This window comes from Pseudophryne corroboree, chromosome 1 (assembly GCF_028390025.1).
Source record: "Pseudophryne corroboree isolate aPseCor3 chromosome 1, aPseCor3.hap2, whole genome shotgun sequence".
NCBI lineage: Eukaryota > Metazoa > Chordata > Amphibia > Anura > Myobatrachidae > Pseudophryne > Pseudophryne corroboree.
In genome coordinates this window covers 622,601,004-622,615,639 of record NC_086444.1, presented here as the reverse complement: position 1 = coordinate 622,615,639, position 14,636 = coordinate 622,601,004, and the positions used below count along the sequence as shown (strand labels likewise).

The 14,636-nt window shown below is 50.2% G+C and overlaps 1 protein-coding gene across 1 annotated transcript in view; it reads right to left on the bottom strand.

Moving 5' to 3' along the window:
* The window catches only part of LOC134903454 (hippocampus abundant transcript 1 protein-like), a 158,153-nt gene that overhangs the window by 120,342 nt on the left and 23,175 nt on the right, over positions 1-14,636 (bottom strand). The gene's annotated exons all lie outside the window — the stretch shown is intronic.

Genomic DNA, 14,636 nt, shown 5'->3' with positions numbered 1-14,636 from the left:
TTAGGAATTTATCTAATCCATTTTTAAGCTTATTTAGTGAGTCCATCATTACTACCTCCTCTGGTAGAGAATTCCAAATCCTTACTACTCTTACTGTGAAGAATCCTTTCCTCTGTTGTGTATGAAATTTTTTTTTCTTCTAACCTCAGGGGGTGTCCTCGTGTCTTGTGTAGGTATTTACTTTTAAATTATTTCTACTTTATTTTGAGAAGTGGTTCTGCTGGGTTTGCTTTATGGACATCAACTAGTCTCTATTAATGCCTACATATATAACGGACCCCTATTAGGGTATAGTATGTAATGTTTTCAGATATATCAAGAGTAGTGTCTTTTCTGATTAGTTTTCCTAATATGGCAGTTGTCATCTCTAATATATACATTTAGGACATAGCTTTGCTTGAGCAATGTCCCGCCGAATAATTTAGGTTAGCAGCTAAACAAGTCTGTGGTTATCATGGTTATTTTTTTGTTTCTTTTATCATTGTCATCATATATACAATAATTTATGTATTATTCTTTTCCAAGTTTATAGTTGGTAAAGATGCACAAATCTATAGATAGTAACAGCCTTTGTTGTTGTCCTTAGTGCTGTTATGAGCCGCTGCGGTGGCTCATTCCTGTTTGCAATCTGTTTATGTATTTTATGTTCTATTTCTGTTTGCATGCCAGGATTTCTAATGTACTTGTTTAGAGTACTGTTGTTGGCCACCTGTGGTGAGTCTGTGTAACTGCAGCCTGTTTTCTATGTGTTCAGCCTCACCTGTCAGGTAATTAGGTCATTATGTGGCGAGTCTGTGTACTGCAGTCTGTCTCTTGTAAGTGTAGCCTCACCTGCCAGTAATTAGCCGCCTCTTTAATATAACGAAAAGCTGTGACAATATAAGACAAGCATTGTCTAGCATGGTCAGAGGAGATTTGAGCATCTAACTCCAAGGCCCATGCTTCAATGGCCTCTGCAGCCCAAGTAGCTGCAATAGTACGCCTTTGTGCAGCACCCGTGAGGGTGTAAATCGCTTTCAGACAACCCTCCACACGTTTATCCGTAGGCTCTTTTAGAGACGTGGCGGTGGTGACCGGTAGAGCTGAGGAAACCACCATCCTAGCCACATGCGAGTCCACTGGAGGAGGCGTTTCCCAATTCTTAGAAAGCTCCGGCGCGAGGGGATAGCGAGCCAGCATCTTCTTTTGAGGCACAAACTTCGTACCCGGGTTTTCCCAGGGTTCCTGACGTATATCAATTAGGTGGTCAGAGTGAGGTAAAATAAGAATTTACTCACCGGTAATTCTATTTCTCGTAGTCCGTAGTGGATGCTGGGGACTCCGTAAGGACCATGGGGAATAGACGGCTCCGCAGGAGACTGGGCACATCTAAGAAAGATTTAGGACTATCTGGTGTGCACTGGCTCCTCCCCCTATGACCCTCCTCCAAGCCTCAGTTAGGAACTGTGCCCGGAAGAGCTGACACAATAAGGAAGGATTTTTGAATCCCGGATAAGACTCATACCAGCCACACCAATCACACCATATAACACGTGATAGGAACCCCGGTTAACAGTATGATAACAAATGGAGCCTCTGAAGAGATGGCTCACAACAAAACCCGATTTTTGTAACAATAACTATGTACAGGTATTGCAGACAATCCGCACTTGGGATTGGCGCCCAGCATCCACTACGGACTACGAGAAATAGAATTACCGGTGAGTAAATTCTTATTTTCTCTGAAGTCCTAGTGGATGCTGGGGACTCCGTAAGGACCATGGGGATTATACCAAAGCTCCCAAACGGGCGGGAGAGTGCGAATGACTCTGCAGCACCGAATGAGAGAATTCCAGGTCCTCCTCAGCCAGGGTATCAAATTTGTAGAATTTTGCAAACGTGTTTGCCCCCGACCAAGTAGCTGCTCGGCAAAGTTGTAAAGCCGAGACCCCTCGGGCAGCCGCCCAAGATGAGCCCACCTTCCGTGTGGAATGGGCTTTTACAGATTTAGGCTGCGGTAAGCCTACCGCAGAATGCGCCAGCTGAATAGTGCTACAAATCCAGCCCGCAATAGACTGCTTAGAAGCAGGAGCACCCAGCTTGGTGGGTGCATACAGGATAAACAGCGAGTCAGTCTTTCTGACTCCAGCCGTCCTGGAAATATAAATTTTTAGGGCCCTGACTACGTCCAGCAACTTGGAATCCTCAAAGTCCCTAGTAGCCGCAGGCACCACAATAGGTTGGTTCAAGTGAAAAGCTGAGACCACCTTTGGGAGAAACGGAGGACGAATCCTCAATTCTGCCCTATCCATATGGAAAATCAGATAAGGGCTTTTACAAGACAAAGCCGCCAATTCTGAAACCCGCCTGGCCGACGCCAAGGCCAACAGCATGACCACTTTCCACGTGAGATATTTTAAATCCACAGTCTTAAGTGGTTCGAACCAATGTGATTTCAGGAATGCCAAATCCACATTGAGATCCCAAGGTGCCACTGGGGGCACAAAAAGGAGGCTGAATATGCAGTACTCCTTTGACAAAAGTCTGAACTTCGGGCAGTGAAGCCAGTTCTTTTTGGAAGAAAATCGACAGAGCCGAAATCTGGACCTTTATGGACCCCAATTTGAGGCCCAACTTCACCCCTGCTTGCAGGAAGTGCAGGAATCGACCCAGTTGAAATTCCTCCGTCGGGGCCTTCATGGCCTCACACCAAGCAACATATTTTCGCCAAATGCGGTGATAATGTCTTGCGGTGACATCCTTCCTGGCTTTGATCAGGGTAGGGATGACTTCCTCCGGAATACCCTTTTCCTTCAGGATCCGGTGTTCAACCGCCATGCCGTCAAACGCAGCCGCGGTAAGTCTTGGAACAGACAGGGTCCCTGCTGCAGCAGGTCTTGTCTGAGCGGCAGAGGCCAAGGGTCCTCTGTAAGCATCTCTTGAAGTTCCGGGTACCAAGCTCTTCTTGGCCAATCCGGAACCACGAGTATGGTTTTCACTCCTCGCCTTCTTATTATTCTCAGTACCTTGGGTATGAGAGGTAGAGGAGGAAACACATAAACCGACTGGTACACCCATGGTGTCACTAGAGCGTCCACCGCTATCGCCTGAGGGTCTCTTGACCGGGCGCAATATCTTTTCAACTTCTTGTTGAGGCGGGACGCCATCATGTCTACCTGTGGTTTTTCCCACCGGTTGACCAGCATTTGGAAGACTTCTGGATGAAGTCCCCATTCTCCCGGGTGGAGGTCGTGCCTGCTGAGGAAGTCTGCTTCCCAGTTGTCCACTCCCGGAATGAACACTGCCGTCAGTGCTAACACATGATTCTCTGCCCATCTGAGAATCCTTGTGGCTTCTGCCATCGCCATCCTGCTTCTCGTGCCGCCCTGTCTGTTTACATGGGCGACCGCCGTGATGTTGTCTGACTGGATCAGTACCGGCTGGTTTTGAAGCAGGGGTCTTGCCTGGCTTAGGGCATTGTAAATGGCCCTTAGCTCCAGGATATTTATGTGAAGAGAAATCTCCTGATTTGACCACAGTCCTTGGAAATTTCTTCCCTTTGTGACTGCCCCCCAGCCCCGAAGGCTGGCATCCGTGGTCACCAGGACCCAGTCCTGTATTCCGAATCTGCGGCCCTCTAGTAGATGAGCCCTCTGCAGCCACCACAGCAGCGACACCCTGGTTCTGGCCGATAGGGTTATCCGCTGTTGCATCTGGAGATGGGACCCGGACCATTTGTCCAACAGGTCCCACTGGAACGTCCTTGCGTGGAACCTTCCGAATGGAATTGCTTCGTACGAAGCTACCATTTTTCCCAGGACTCGAGTGCATTGATGTACCGACACTTTTCCTGGTTTTAGGATGTCTCTGACCAGAGATGACAATTCCTCGGCTTTTTCCAGTGGAAGAAACACTCTTTTCTGGTCTGTGTCCAGAATCATTCCCAGGAACAGAAGACGTGTCGTCGGGACCAGCTGTGACTTTGGAATGTTTAGAATCCAGCCGTGCTGTTGTAGCACTTCCTGAGAAAGTGCCACCCCCACTATCAACTGTTCTTTGGACCTCGCCTTTATCAGGAGATCGTCCAAGTACGGGATAATTAAAACTCCCTTCTTGCGAAGGAGTATCATCATTTCGGCCATTACCTTGGTAAAGACCCTCGGTGCCGTGGATAACCCGAACGGCAGCGTCTGGAACTGATAGTGACAGTCCTGTACCACAAATCTGAGGTACTCCTGGTGCGGAGGGTAAATGGGGACATGCAGGTACGCATCCTTGATGTCCAGGGATACCATGTAATCCCCCTCCTCCAGGCTCGCAATAACCGCCCTGAGCGATTCCATCTTGAACTTGAACCTTTTGATATAAGTGTTCAAGGCTTTTAAATTTAAGATGGGTCTCACCGAACCGTCCGGTTTCGGTACCACAAACATTGTGGAGTAGTAACCCTTTCCTTGCTGAAGGAGGGGTACCTTGACGATCACTTTCTGTGAATACAGTTTTTGAATAGCCACCAACGCTGCCTCCCTGGCAGAGGGAGTTGCCGGCAAGGCAGATTTTAGGAAACGGCGGGGGGGAGACGTCTCGAATTCCAGCCTGTACCCCTGAGATACTACTTGAAGGACCCAGGGATCCACTTGTGAGAGAGCCCACTGTGTGCTGAAAAACCTGAGACGTGCCCCCACCGTTCCCGATTCCGCCTGAGCAGCCCCAGCGTCATGCTGTGGACTTACCGGACGCAGGGGAGGACTTCTGCTCCTGGGAACTAGCTGTGTGCTGCAGCTTTTCCCCCCTTCCTCTGCCCCTCGGCAGAAAGGATGAGCCTCTAGCCCGCTTATTTTTCTGGGGCCGAAAGGACTGTACCTGATAATACGGTGCTTTCTTTTGCTGTGGGGTAGCTTGTGGCAAAAAAGTCGATTTTCCAGCAGTAGCTGTGGAAACGAGGTCTGAAAGACCTTCCCCAAAAAGTTCCACTCCTTTATAGGGTAAAACTTCCATGTGCCGCTTGGAGTCGGCATCACCTGACCATTGCCTAGTCCATAACCCCCGTCTGGCGGCAATGAACATAGCGCTTATTTTTGATGCCAGCCGGCAAATATCCCTCTGTGCATCACGCATGTATAAGACCGCGTCTTTTATATGGTCAATCGTTAGCAAAATATTGTCCCTATCCATTTTCCGACAGGGAGTCTGACCACGCAGCAGCAGCACTGCATATCCAAGCTGATGCAATAGCGGGTCTCAATATAATGCCAGTGTGTGTGTATATAGCTTTTAGGGTACTTTCCAGCTTTTAGGGCGGCCGTATCCGGAGACGGTAGTGCCACCTTCTTTGATAAGCGTGTCAATGCTTTATCTACCCTAGGGGGTGTTTCCCAGCGTGACCTATCCTCTGGCGGGAAAGGCTACGCAGCCATTAACCGTTTAGAAATGATCAATTTCTTATCTGGGGAAGTCCACGCTTCCTCACACACCTCCATTTAATTCGTCAGATGCAGGAAAAACTACTGGTAGTTTTTTCTCACCAAACATAATACCCTTTTTTGTGGTACCTGGGGTATCATCAGAAATGTGTAAAACATTTTTCATAGCCTCAATCATATAACGGGTGGATCTATTGGAGGGTACACTCGTCTCATCATCGTCGACAGTGGAGTCGGTATCCGTGTCGACATCTGTATCTGTCATCTGAGGTAGTGGGCGTTTTATAGCCCCTGATGACATTTGAGACGCTTGGACAGGCACAAGCTGAGTAGCCGGCTGTCCTATGTCGTCAAACCTTTTATGTAAGGAGCTGACACTGTCACGTAATTCCTTCCATAAGTCCATCCACACTGGTGTCGACCCCGCAGGGGGTGACATCACATTCACAGGCATTTGCTCCGCCTCCACATCATTATCCTCATCATACATGTCGACACAGCAGTACCGACACACAGCAGACACACAGGGAATGCTCTTACAGAGGACAGGACCCCACAAAGCCCTTTGGGGAGACAGAGGGAGAGTATGCCAGCACACACCAGGGCGCTATATAACACAGGGATATCACTATACAGAGTGTTTTACCCTATAGCTGCCTATAATATATATATATATACTGCGCCTAAATTGTGCCCCCCCTCTCTTTTTTACCCTTTCTGTAGTGCAGGACTGCAGGGGAGAGCCAGGGAGCTTCCTTCCAGCGAAGCTGATAGGGAATAATGGCGCCAGTGTGCTGAGGGAGTTGGCTCTGCCCCTTTTTCGTCGGGCTTTCTCCCGCTATTTTATCGTTTCTGGCAGGGGTTAATATACACCTATATAGCCTCTGGGGCTATATATGGTGTTAGTTTTGCCAGCCAAGGTGTTATTATTGCTGCTCAGGGCGCCCCCCCCCCCCCCCAGCGCCCTGCACCCATCAGTGACCGCAGTGTGTGGTGTGCATGAGGAGCAATGGCGCACAGCTGCAGTGCTGTGCGCTACCTTGGAGAAGACAGAAGTCTTCAGCCGCCGATTTTCCGGACCACCTTCTTGTTTCTGGCTCTGTAAGGGGGACGGCGGCGCGGCTCCGGGAACGGACGACGAGGTCGGGTCCTGTGTTCGATCCCTCTGGAGCTAATGGTGTCCAGTAACCTAAGAAGCCCAAGCTACCACCACTTAGGTAGGTTCGCTTCTTCTCCCCTTAGTCCCTCGTTGCAGTGAGCCTGTTGCCAGCAGGTCTCACTGAAAATAAAAAACCTAAACTATACTTTCTTCTAGGAGCTCAGGAGAGCCCCTAGTGTGCATCCAGCTCAGCCGGGCACAGAAATCTAACTGAGGCTTGGAGGAGGGTCATAGGGGGAGGAGCCAGTGCACACCAGATAGTCCTAAATCTTTCTTAGATGTGCCCAGTCTCCTGCGGAGCCGTCTATTCCCCATGGTCCTTACGGAGTCCCCAGCATCCACTAGGACGTCAGAGAAAACTTGTTTAACCACTTTCTGACGCTTGAACCTATCTGGTTTCCTAGGAGGAACGAATGGCTCGGGATCATCCGTAATCTGTAAAATTAACTCAATAGCCTCCAAAAGATCAGGAACATCCACATGTGAACCACCCTCCCCATCAGCCGTATCTGAGTCAGAACCTGTGGGGTCAGTGTAAGTGCAGTCTTCATCCGACGAGGTGTCAGTGACAGCAGTGGATTGTGAGGAGACAAGCGCTCGCTTAGAGGACCCCTTGGACGTAGGCGAGCGACGGTCAGACTTTTTAGTAGTCAGGGACTGGTTCAACTTCTTTATTTGAGCAGATAAATCGTCCGCCCACGGCGAGTTAGCTGCAGGGACCACAAACGGTTGCACCGGCATTGGGGGTCCCATAGGGGGTGTTAGTTTATGAACTAACATATGCAGAAGCATGGAAAAAGCGGCCCACGGCGGGTCATTATTTGCCCCCGTTGCCACCGTCCCACTGGGGGGGGGCAAGGAGCCCCCAGAACCAGAGCCCGAAGCTGCTATATTCTCCACATAGGTATCTGCGGCTTCAGCAACACCGGCAGTGTGTTCAGCCCCAGAACCGTTACCCTCAGAAGCAGACATGATATAACTGGCAGTATCAGGTAACACAGTACAATTTGTCAGCAGCACAATACCTCTAGCCCACACCCCTGCGCAGTGTAGTCAGCACCAGCAGAGATAAAGGAGAGACATGGTGATGGTGGTGGAGTCCTCCAAGTCCCTAGTCGCCGCAGGTATCACAATAGGCTGGTTCATGTGAAACGCTGAAACCACCTTAGGGAGAAATTGAGGGCGAGTCCTCAGTTCTGCCCTGTCTGAATGAAAAATTAGGTAAGGACTTTTATATGATAAAGCCGCCAATTCAGAGACACGCCTGGCTGAAGCCAGGGCTAACAGCATGACCACTTTCCATGTGAGATATTTCAATTCCACAGTGGTGAGTGGTTCAAACCAATGTGATTTTAGGAGACTCAACACTACATTGAGATCCCAAGGTGCCACTGGAGGCAGTGGCGGAACAAGCAAGCGGTGGGCCCAGGTGCGACAAAATGCTTTGGGCCCCCCCCCCCCCCCCATCCAAGTCCACCCCGGGGGCAGTGCGCGCCGTAGGCGCGCGCAAAAATACATAGTGGCGTGGCTTCGTGGGGAAGGGGTGTGGCCACAAAATAATACCAACACAGTAGTCTCCATTATTCAAATTACGCCGCACAGTAGCACCACTACACCAGGTAGAGACCCTTTTACACCTTACAGCGAACAGATTCCTCTTTTTACACATTACAGCAGACAGCGTGCCCTTTTTACACATAACGGCAGACAGCGTGCCCTTTTTACACATAACGGCAGACAGCGTGCCCTTTTTACACATAACGGCAGACCGCGTGCCCTTGTTACACATTACGGCAGACAGCGTGCCCTTTTTACACATTACGGTAGACAGCGTGCCCTTGTTACACATTACGGCAGACAGCGTGCCCTTGTTACACATTACGGCAGACAGCGTCCCCATTTTTACACATTACGGCAGGCAGATTCCTCCTTTTTACACATAGCAGCAGGCAGATTCCCCATTTTTACACATAGCGTCAGGCAGCCCCCCTTTTTTACACATTACGGCAGGCAGATTCCCCATTTTTACACATAGCGTCGGGCAGATTACCCCTTTTTACACACAACGGCAGACCGCGTGCCCTTGTTACACATTACGGCAGACAGCGTGCCCTTTTTACACATTACGGCAGACAGCGTGCCCTTGTTACACATTACGGCAGACAGCGTCCCCATTTTTACACATTACGGCAGGCAGATTCCCCTTTTTACACATAGTGGCAGGCAGTCCCCCCTTTTTACACATTGCGGCAGGCAGTCCCCCCTTTTTACACATTGCGGCAGGCAGTCCCCCCTTTTTACACATTGCGGCAGGCAGTCCCCCCTTTTTACACATTGCGGCAGGTAGTCCCCCCTTTTTACACATTGCGGCAGGCAGTCCCCCCTTTTTACACATTGCGGCAGGTAGTCCCCCCTTTTTACACATTGCGGCAGGCAGTCCCCCCTTTTTACACATTGCGGCAGGTAGTCCCCCCTTTTTACACATTGCGGCAGGCAGGCACAAGAAAGAAAGAAGGAAAGAAAAAGAAAGAAAGAAAGAAAGAAAGAAAGAAAGAAAGAAGAATTATACTTACCCTCAGGCTCCTCGGTGCAGCTGCGTCAGACGACGATTCCCGGGCAGTAGAGAATGAGGAGGAGGGAGCCGGAGGACGGAGCCGCAGCAGCGCTTTGTTACTGGTGGAGGCGCTGCTGCTGCTGCCCCTCTGCTTCCCTATAGGCTGTTCTCGGAAGACAGCCTATAGGGAAGCAGAGGAGCAGCAGCAGCAGCGCCTCCACCAGTAACAAAGCGCTGCTGCGGCTCCGTCCTCCGGCTCCCTCCTCCTTCCCCCGTCTGTACCGCTGCTCAGCTCCTATCTCCGGGCGGCTGTGCGCTGCGGGCAGCGGTTGCCTGCAGCGCACAGCGGCATGTAATGAGTCAGTTTGACTCATTACATGCTTGGGCCCCTGGACAGAGGCGGGCCCCAGTGCAGTGCACTGCCTGCACTGCCGGTAGTTCCGCCTCTGACTGGAGGCACAAAAGGAGGCTGTATATGCAGTACCCCTTTGACAAACGTCTGAACTTCAGGCACTGAAGCCAGTTCTTTTTGGAAGAAGATTGACAGGGCCGAAATTTGAACCTTAATGGACCCTAATTTTAGGCCCATAGATAGTCCTGTTTGCAGGAAATGCAGGAAACGACCCAGTTGAAATTCCTCTGTAGGGGCCTTCTTGGCCTCACACCACGCAACATATTTCCGCCAAATGCGGTGATAATGTTTTGCGGTTACATCCTTTCTGGCCTTGACCAGGGTAGGGATGACTTCATCTGGAATGCCTTTTTCCTTCAGGATCCGGCGTTCAACCTCCATGCCGTCAAACGCAGCCGCGGTAAGTCTTGAAACAGACAAGGTCCCTGCTGGAGCAGGTCCTTTCTGAGAGGTAGAGGCCACGGGTCCTCCGTGAGCATCTCTTGCCGTTCCGGGTACCAAGTTCTTCTTGGCCAATCCAGAGCCACGAGTATAGTTCTTACTCCTCTCCTTCTTATGATTCTCAGTACTTTGGGTATGAGAGGCAGAGGAGGGAACACATACACCGACTGGTACACCCACGGTGTTACCAGAGCGTCCACCGCTATTGCCTGAGGGTCCCTTGACCTGGCGCAATATCTGTCCAGTTTTTTGTTGAGACGGGACGCCATCATGTCCACCTTTGGTTTTTCCCAACGGTTTACAATCACTTGGAAGACTTCTGGGTGAAGTCCCCACTCCCCCGGGTGGAGGTCGTGTCTGCTGAGGAAGTCTGCTTCCCAGTTGTCCACTCCCGGAATGAACACTGCTGACAGTGCTACCACATGATTTTCCGCCCAGCGGAGAATCCTTGCAGCTTCTGCCATTGCCCTCCTGCTTCTTGTGCCGCCCTGTCTGTTGACGTGGGCGACTGCCGTGATGTTGTCCGATTGGATCAATACCGACTGACCCTGAAGCAGAGGCCTTGCTTGACTTAGGGCATTGTAAATGGCCCTTAGTTCCAGGATATTTATGTGAAGAGACGTTTCCATGCTTGACCACAAGCCCTGGAAATTTCTTCCCTGTGTGACTGCTCCCCAGCCTCTCAGACTGGCATCCGTGGTCACCAGCATCCAATCCTGAATGCCGAATCTGCGGCCCTCTAGAAGATGAGCACTCTGTAACCACCACAGGAGAGACACCCTTGTCCTTGGAGATAGGGTTATCCGCTGATGCATCTGAAGATGCGATCCGGACCATTTGTCCAGCAGATCCCACTGAAAAGTTCTTGCATGGAATCTTCCGAATGGAATTGCTTCGTAAGAAGCCACCATTTTTCCCAGGACTCTCGTGCATTGATGCACTGACACTTGGCCTGGTTTTAGGAGGTTCCTGACTAGCTCGGATAACTCCCTGGCCTTCTCCTCCGGGAGAAACACCTTTTTCTGGACTGTGTCCAGAATCATCCCCAGGAACAGTAGACGTGTTGTTGGAATCAGCTGTGATTTTGGGATATTTAGAATCCACCCGTGCTGACGTAGCACTACCTGAGACAGTGCTACTCCGAACTCTAACTGTTCCCTGGATCTTGCCCTTATCAGGAGATCGTCCAAGTAAGGGATAATTAAGACACCTTCTCTTCGAAGAAGAATCATCATTTCGGCCATTACCTTGGTAAAGACCCGGGGTGCCGTGGACAATCCAAACGGCAGCGTCTGAAACTGATAATGACAGTTTTGAACCACAAACCTGAGGTACCCCTGGTGAGAAGGGAAGATTGGGACATGGAGATAAGCATCTTTGATGTCCAGAGATACCATATAGTCCCCTTCTTCCAGGTTCGCTATCACTGCTCTGAGTGATTCCATCTTGAATTTGAACCTTTTTATGTAAGTGTTCAAGGATTTCAGATTTAAAATTGGTCTCACCGAGCCGTCCGGCTTCGGTACCACAAACAGCGTGGAATAATACCCCTTTCCCTGTTGTAGGAGGGGTACCTTGATTATCACCTGCTGGGAATACAGCTTGTGAATAGCTTCCAATACAGCCTCCCTGTCGGAGGGAGGCGTTGGAAGAGCAGACTTCAGGAATCGGCGAGGGGGAGACGTCTCGAATTCCAATTTGTACCCCTGTGATACTACCTGCAGGATCCAGGGGTCCACTTGCGAGTGAGCCCACTGCGCGTTGAAATTTTTGAGACGGGCCCCCACCGTGCCTGAGTCCGCTTGTAAAGCCCCAGCGTCATGCTGAAGACTTGGCAGAAGCGGGGGAGGGCTTCTGCTCCTGGGAAGAGGCTGCCTGGTGCAGTCTTTTTCCTCTTCCTCTGCCCCGGGGCAGAAATGAGTGGCCTTTTGCTCGCTTGTTCTTATAGGAACGAAAGGACTGAGTTTGAAAAGACGGTGTCTTTTTCTGCTGAGAGGTGACCTGGGGTAAAAAGGTGGACTTTCCAGCCGTTGCCGTGGCCACCAGGTCTGATAGACCGACCCCAAATAACTCCTCCCCTTTATACGGCAATACTTCCATATGTCGTTTGGAATCTGCATCACCTGACCACTGTCGCGTCCATAACGCCCTTCTGGCAGAAATGGACATCGCACTTACTCTTGATGCCAGGGTGCAAATATCCCTCTGTGCATCACGCATATATAGTAATGCATCCTTTAAATGCTCTATAGTTAATAAAATACTGTCCCTATCCAGGGTATCAATATTTTCAGTCAGGGAATCCGACCAAGCCACTCCAGCGCTGCACATCCAGGCTGAGGCGATTGCTGGTCGCAGTATAACACCGGTATGTGTGTATATACCTTTTAGGATATTTTCCAGCCTTCTATCAGCTGGTTCCTTGAGGGCGGCCGTATCAGGAGACGGTAACGCCACTTGTTTTGATAAGCGTGTGAGCGCCTTATCTACCCTAGGGGGTGTTTCCCAACGTGCCCTAACCTCTGGCGGGAAAGGGTATAGTGCCAATAATTTGTTAGAAATCAGCAGTTTTTTTTCGGGGGAAACCCACGCTTTATCACACACCTCATTTAATTCCTCTGATTCAGGAAAAACTACTGGTAGTTTTTTCACACCCCACATAATACCCTTTTTTGTGGTACTTGTAGTGTCAGAAATGTTCAATGCCTCCTTCATTGCCGTGATCATGTAACGTGTGGCCCTACTGGACATTACGTTTGTCTCCTCACCGTCGACACTGGATTCAGTATCCGTGTCTGGGTCTGTGTCGACCATCTGAGGTAACGGGCGTTTTAGCGCCCCTGACGGTGTCTGAGACGCCTGAACAGGCACTAACTGATTTGCCGGCTGTCTCATGTCGTCAACAGTTTTTTTGCAAAGTGCTGACATTGTCACGTAATTCTTTAAATACGACCATCCAGTCAGGTGTCGACTCCCTAGGGGTTGACATCACTAACACAGGCAATTGCTCTGCTTCCACATCATTTTCCTCCTCATACATGTCGACACAATCGTACCGACACCCAGCACACACACAGGGAATGCTCTGATAGAGGACAGGACCCCACTAGCCCTTTGGGGAGACAGAGGGAGAGTTTGCCAGCACACACCAGAGCGCTATATATATATATGCAGGGATAACCTTATATAAGTGTTACTCCCTGTTATAGCTGCTGTATTATATATTAGCTGCCAATAGTGCCCCCCCTCTCTTGTTTTACCCTGATTCTTGTAGCAGGACTGCAGGGGAGAGTCAGGGAGCCTTCCTTCCAGCGGAACTGTGAGGGAAAATGGCGCTCTTGTGCTGAGGAGATAGGCTCCGCCCCCTTCTCGGCGGCCTTTTCTCCCGCTTTTTTCAGGAAAACTGGCAGGGGTTAAATGCATCCATATAGCCCAGGAGCTATATGTGATGCATTTCTTTAGCCATATAAGGTTTTTATAGTGTTTTATTGCGTCTCAGGGCGCTCCCCCCCAGCGCCCTGCACCCTCAGTGACCGGAGTGTGAAGTGTGCTGAGAGCAATGGCGCACAGCTGCAGTGCTGTGCGCTACCTTATTTGAAGACAGGAACGTCTTCTGCCGCCGCTTTCTCCGGACCTCTTCGCTCTTCTGGCTCTGTAAGGGGGCCGGCGGCGCGGCTCCGGGACCCATCCAGGCTGAACCTGTGATCGTCCCTCTGGAGCTAATGTCCAGTAGCCAAGAAGCCCAATCCACTCTGCACGCAGGTGAGTTCGCTTCTTCTCCCCTTAGTCCCACGATGCAGTGAGCCTGTTGCCAGCAGTACTCACTGAAAATAAAAAACCTATTTAAACTTTTACTTCTAAGCAGCTCAGGAGAGCCACCTAGCATGCACCCTTCTCGTTCGGGCACAAAAATCTAACTGAGGCTTGGAGGAGGGTCATAGGGGGAGGAGCCAGTGCACACCAGCTAGTCTAAAGCTTTTACTTTTGTGCCCAGTCTCCTGCGGAGCCGCTATTCCCCATGGTCCTTACGGAAGTCCCAGCATCCACTAGGACGTCAGAGAAATACGTAATACAGTATATCTTTGTGAAAATCCTATATTAGATAAAACCTGACGCACCAAGCCCCCTCAGGTTGTAGAATATAGGGATAGCAGGTTGAGTGAAAGACACGAAAATAGACACCACTCAGCTATCAAATGCACACACAAATAGTCACAGTCTGTACTCTGTACAATGCAGAGGTTATTACGAACAATAATACTGCACTGGACTAGCTTACACAGCTATATAACAATAGATATAACAGTACACAGTAAGAACTGGATGTATATCACAGGGTAATTGTACTAGGAAACCCTGACTAAGTGCACTCTTTCTTAACTAACACCGAATAAAAAAGGCAGGTAGAATACTTAAGTGTCTTGTAAAGTCACAGCACTGACAACCAGGCGGCTTTACACAGGAGGATTTGCCCAAGCAGTCCCAGGAACAGTGAGCTGAGGGATAAGGGCGCCGCAGACACTGCCAGGGAGTGAGGGAGAGACAGACATGCAGCTCCAGGGTGGGAACATTTGCCAAAAATGGCGCCCTGGGGCTGGGGGAGGGGCTTCAGGTCCAATCTCTATCCCCCTGCTGGCAAAACTACCGGGTACTGCGGGCTCTAATAAA